This window comes from Amblyomma maculatum, chromosome 2, assembly GCF_055883805.1.
Source record: "Amblyomma maculatum isolate TAMU_Amacu chromosome 2, ASM5588380v1, whole genome shotgun sequence".
Taxonomy (NCBI): Eukaryota; Metazoa; Arthropoda; class Arachnida; order Ixodida; family Ixodidae; genus Amblyomma; species Amblyomma maculatum.
In genome coordinates, this window is record NC_139345.1 from 70,526,826 (window position 1) to 70,532,137 (window position 5,312).

A 5,312-nucleotide genomic window follows, 5' to 3' on the forward strand; every position below is an offset into this window, starting at 1 on the left:
TTTTATGAAATCTGTGAAGTACAAAATAATACAAAGTTTAGTTGGTAGTCAAGTTTCTCCTTTTTCCTCGTCGTTAGAAGGCGTTATACACACATTTTCTTGGTAAGCTTTACAACTTTGTGAATTTTTTGCAATCGCAACAGCGTGTTTCTTCGGTGTTGTGTTGGACTCGCAGCTTATGCAGTCTTGCAGTCTTGATAAAAGTGCCACAAATGCGTGGCGTCCCTCTGCGCGGCCGCCGATAAGCAGCAGTGCTTGTTACCGCCAATCTCAAAAGGGTAGCAGGCGACGCCCCTTTGGCAACAGCATTTCCGCTAATGCGTGAGGTCCTTGCCCTATTTCCGGTTTAGCTATCTATGGTGCTGCTCCACTGGGAGGTCGACGCTGGAAGGCAATTGCTAACTACTTGTGTGATGAATGCCACAGGGCCTTAGTGATTGTTTTTTTTCGTCCTATTTTCGATTATAAAAGCGCCAGCAACCGCGTCTAACACTGCACGGGGCCCATTGCAGCCACACTGAGAACTCTTCTCGATTCCGAAGGCGACCATGGCTAGTCTGCAGCTTCTTTTGGTACTGGGGCTTGCGGTGACTTTCGCTACGTGAGTAGTTTGTGTTATATACAGTACTATATTATATCATATATATATATTTTGTAGCCTGAAAATGAATTTTTTATATTGCGCTAGGGAGTATGTTTTCGAAACCTAGGGCCGTATCTTATCTTTCACACTTTTGCATTGATACTTTCTTGCTCTACTAGCGTAAAGTTGGTGCGTTAATTTGCAATTTATAGTTAAATGGCAGGTCGATATTAAGTTTTATCGTATAAATAGCGGGGAAGTCATTCATGGCTTCCGAATAGCTTTATAATATATTGCCTGGATAATTCGAGATTTCTGGAAGGGGTTATTATAAAGCACTGGGAGATTTATTTGAAGATTAAGAAAAAACAATTAAAAGAAGGCCGTATTGCTTTCGTTGCCCGATGTCAAAGTATGAATCTATTCTATGAAGCTAAGATCTAGCATGTTCAAAAATATTTCGGGACAGACGTCAGTGAAGCATACAGCTCAAATTGTAGAGATATTATTTTAGTTGGAAAATATCGAATGTAACCTGTCCAAAGCCGTTGCGAAGGACTACTAATTGCAGTAAGAAGTTTTGGAGAGACGCGTACACCGTGAATTGCACGCTCGAAACACAAAATAATCAGTAGTGCAGTGATCAAATGGCGTGTAAATGCAATAAAGGAAATAGCTCGAACCTTTGACTGATCTTTGTTCTTGATGCTATCATAGTGAAACTTTTCTACCACTTGCATATATTAGCAACAAGTAGCGCTGAAGGAGAGGCTATTGTTTTTCAAACAGGACTTGTGAATTAATATTCTCAGGCATGTGAAATATCAGAATGAACCGCAACTGATAAGCTTACTAATGAAGAATATTGCGAAGAAAATCACCTGAAAAACTTAAACCCAATATTGGAACGCCGTAAATGGCTTTCAGAAGATTCCCTTCTAGGAACCTACTGGTTTTAGGAATGAAACAAAAAGCAAATATTATTAGAAACCTAAGATGCGTCGTTCAGGGACATCTTGGCCTCGAGCCATGCTTCCAAAGGAGGAAACATTTTACTGCCTTACATATATACTCTTACTTATAAGAAAAATGTTCTAGCGACACATGCTTTTAAGCAAATCAGTTTTAAATGCCAACCAGATAGAGAGTTCTTGTATTCCTAGGTAGTTATGTTTCTGCCATAGGCAGGTGAAAGAGTACGTAGCAAATTCGCGATTCACGCAGCAATTTTCATCACAAGCTTCAGAATTAGGTCAGGGTGAGTGGAAAGGAGTGAAACATACTTATCGGAGGGATTGTTCTTAACGCAGATAAATGTATTGCATGCTGCTGTTTGGCCGAAAGTAAAACACGGCGCTGTAATGAAGTAGCATATAGCGTCTCTCATAGCCTGAGTCGCTTTGGGACGTTAAACCCGATAAATCGAAGCAGCATATTGATGATACCAAGCTCTTTTAAATCTTTTGCGTGCTATGCCGAAGATAATCCTCGGTGCGGCACGTTCGTTAGAGTTTAACGCCTAATCCTCATTTACAGGGCACTCTGGGGCCCGGAGTACAGGGAACATGCTCAGTGCGTTGCCAATGTGAGTATATTAACATATCAACTTGACCTCATGGTGGGTGTATCGATAAAGGATAGATTGAAATCAAATACTTTAGGGCTATGTATTTTTGCATCAGGAAAATGATTGCAGATGATACGCTGCCACTCTTTTTTTACAAAATCATGGATTATAACCTGAATGCCGTGTTAGGCGCAGCTGCGTTCCTTCAACACAGTATCTTCGGCGCTAGAAATAGAACAGTTGGCAGCTCTCGCTATTGAACGAGTTGTTAAGAACTTTCTTTGGGGTACCCCTTTTTTCCAGCCTGTTTGTGTCATTACGAATATTACATGCAGCATAAACAAACAACTGTCTAAATGTTTGCTAACTGTGTTTAGTTTTTCATAAATTTGCTCCAGACCTTCATGCATATCATAATAAAACAGAACTGTGACGCTAAATGTTGACTACATATGATGGGTCTCTTGTATCGTAATAATTGTCAGATAAAGTGATAGTTGTAAGGCTCATGTGAAGCGGAAAACGAAAATTACGTGTTTTCTCTAAAACACCACGCCACACCAATGTTATGCTAAGAAACCCACCTCGCGAGTGGTGAGTGAAATGAAGATAATTGAAAATATGTGTTTGATGGGAATACAGCTGTCCACATGTTTCAAACTGCTTGACTTTAGTAAGTAGTACGGATTTCCATAAACGGATATTTTTCATAATTTTCTTCAGAGTTCAGAACCGTGACTCTTACCTGGTTAGTCAGGAACTCACGAACTATTTCGAAAAGGCACGCTTGTATGGCTTCGATGTCTAATAATCTTGGGCATAAAGTATTAACTAATGTACTTATGCTTATAAGCATGTCGCTCATTAGAGAAGTAAATTCGGAAGTATTAAATAATCTAGTAGCCAAGCACATGATAGTGACTTCGTTGTTTGGAGTGGCGTAGAGGCACGGACATGCGGCGGCCACCGGAACCCCCCAGCGATTACGTGCACCGCTTCCCCAATAGTTGTACGCATGAGGACCGCAAGTGTAATCTCCGTAATCTGTGTCCGAGTGGAAGACCCCAGTGCGGCTTTAACGTTCTTCCTTCGTAAGCGACTTTCACAATACAATCTGAGAGTTCGATTACGCTGCGCGCATGAAGCTGGAGCCTAAATATCCCCTAATATTTTGTCCTAATTGTGGCTTTGTCAAGAAGATTATAAACTGTGAAATAAAACGAAAACCATGGATAACAGCTTTCTGTTATCGGATTGGGAATTTATGAACGGTGTTAGATTGGATCTGTTAAGGCGAACAGCGTGTCGAAATGTTGTACCGTATATTCTAATGCGAATCTTTTGCAGTGTGACCCGGACAAGTGCCCTAATGAGTGTAGCAGCAACTGTGTCTGCTATCGAAGATTCGACTTTCCGAGCAACGGGTACTGCATGGACCCATCTAAGCCAATACCTGAGCAGTTCCGCAACCTTGGAGCAAGCAAGTGATCACTATTGCGCTTTGGTTGATTGTAGATGAATAAAAGTGCTTTACAGGGAATCGAAATTCCCGCAGATTTTTGACGCCCTCAAAGCTGCTACAGTGTCAATGCTTGCATGCTTTCATAAACAAAAAAAAAAAGAAGAATGTTCTGCCTTTTCTCATCTGTTGATGTAACCGCATGTAGCGGGACGCGCGCGCTTCAGCTCGAAATTATTTATTCTTTCTTGACACTTTACCCATGGTGCACCGTACACAGCACTAGAACAAGAAATATTGATGTTGTGAACTTATAAGAAGGTGTCATCTTAACGCGGCGTGCATATGAACAAAGAAGTGGTTCTCTGTGATAAAAGCAGACAAAAAGTTATCTGCTTAAAGTTCTCACTTAGATACACCGCTTGTTGTTTTGCGGGTTTTAAGATTACATATAGCTCGAGCTAGCCTAAATAAAAAGCTGCAGTTGCATATACGACCGCCAATACACGTTAAAGTTACGGCTGAATTAGCATGGCCGTTCTAAACATTACCAGAAGTTTCCTGGATGATCAAGCAACTCAGCAATTGTTGCCGACAGGTTTGGCTTTCGCTGTTTCAAGCACTTCGTAAGTACAATGAGATTGCCAGTGCGACATTGACAGTGACAGCTCCGGGTTACTGAGATGGACAGAATATAAATATTTTGCTTCTTTAGGTAATGGTTTACACCTGGTTGCGTTTTTTTTTTTTTACATTACCAGCTTATGGGGACTTTTGAAAGTTTCTACCTTTACTGCTAGGCGTCTTGCCAAGCGAACACCAGCTATGCATTTTTTGTACCATATCCACGGAGGGAGTGAGGGGTTCCACCATGCCAGCGAAGACTTTAAAGGTACGGTTTTGATATTTAAACAGTTTTAAGCAAGCAATGTAGGTGGAGGCGTTCTCACTGCCACGCGAATGACAAAACGAGGTGTCAGACAAAGCAGTATAAAGCAACATATGTCAAGCGGCAAAATAGATGTTATCGCCGAGACAGCCTAATCATTCGGAAATCCGCCTCATATATGCACGATCTACCGAATCAGAATGCTAGTGCGACCAGGATCATAGCTGTGATTAGTCTGGTACCAACTTTCTCTTGATAAAAATTGCGGCACCTATTGAGGTGAAATACTTGAAAAATACTTGGGTCTAATTAACACCAATTTGCATGGACGAAGCGCGCCTTCCTTGATGGAGCTCAAAAAAGCGAAGCATTCCTTGTACCAGTATTACCTTCTTCATTAAAATCACTATATCCGCGTTAAAAAAAATTTGACATTTCTCGTTGGAAATTATTTTTTAGCTGGTTTTTTGGAACATTTTGCGACATAGAAAAATAGTAAATGAAATTAAAAAATATCTGCAATTTCAAGACATGAGAAATGTCGGATTTTATTTATGTATTTGACACTTTGTTTCTGAGAACAAGGCATATTCAATGTTTCAATATATTTTTCAACGCCCGCCCTTTGGCCTCAACTGAAGCGCAGCCAAAACAAGAAGCAGGAAATAATAAATGCATCGAGTCTTGTACTCCCGGTGCAATAGCATGAGAATTAAGTTTCAGCCTCAATACACGCCGGGCATTTTTTGCTCCTCTTCTCAGTCTTGTATTTGAAAGGAATGGCTTGCAATTATCAAGAAAATAACAATATTGT

The 5,312-nt window shown here is 40.7% G+C and overlaps 1 long non-coding RNA gene across 1 annotated transcript; it reads left to right on the forward strand.

Moving 5' to 3' along the window:
• Window positions 1–443: 443 nt before the first annotated feature.
• On the forward strand, window positions 444–3,723 carry LOC146198940 (uncharacterized). Its single transcript, XR_014705024.1, has 3 exons — window positions 444–601; window positions 2,120–2,168; window positions 3,498–3,723. It is a non-coding gene; the product is annotated as an uncharacterized LOC146198940 (long non-coding RNA).
• Window positions 3,724–5,312: the final 1,589 nt, after the last annotated feature.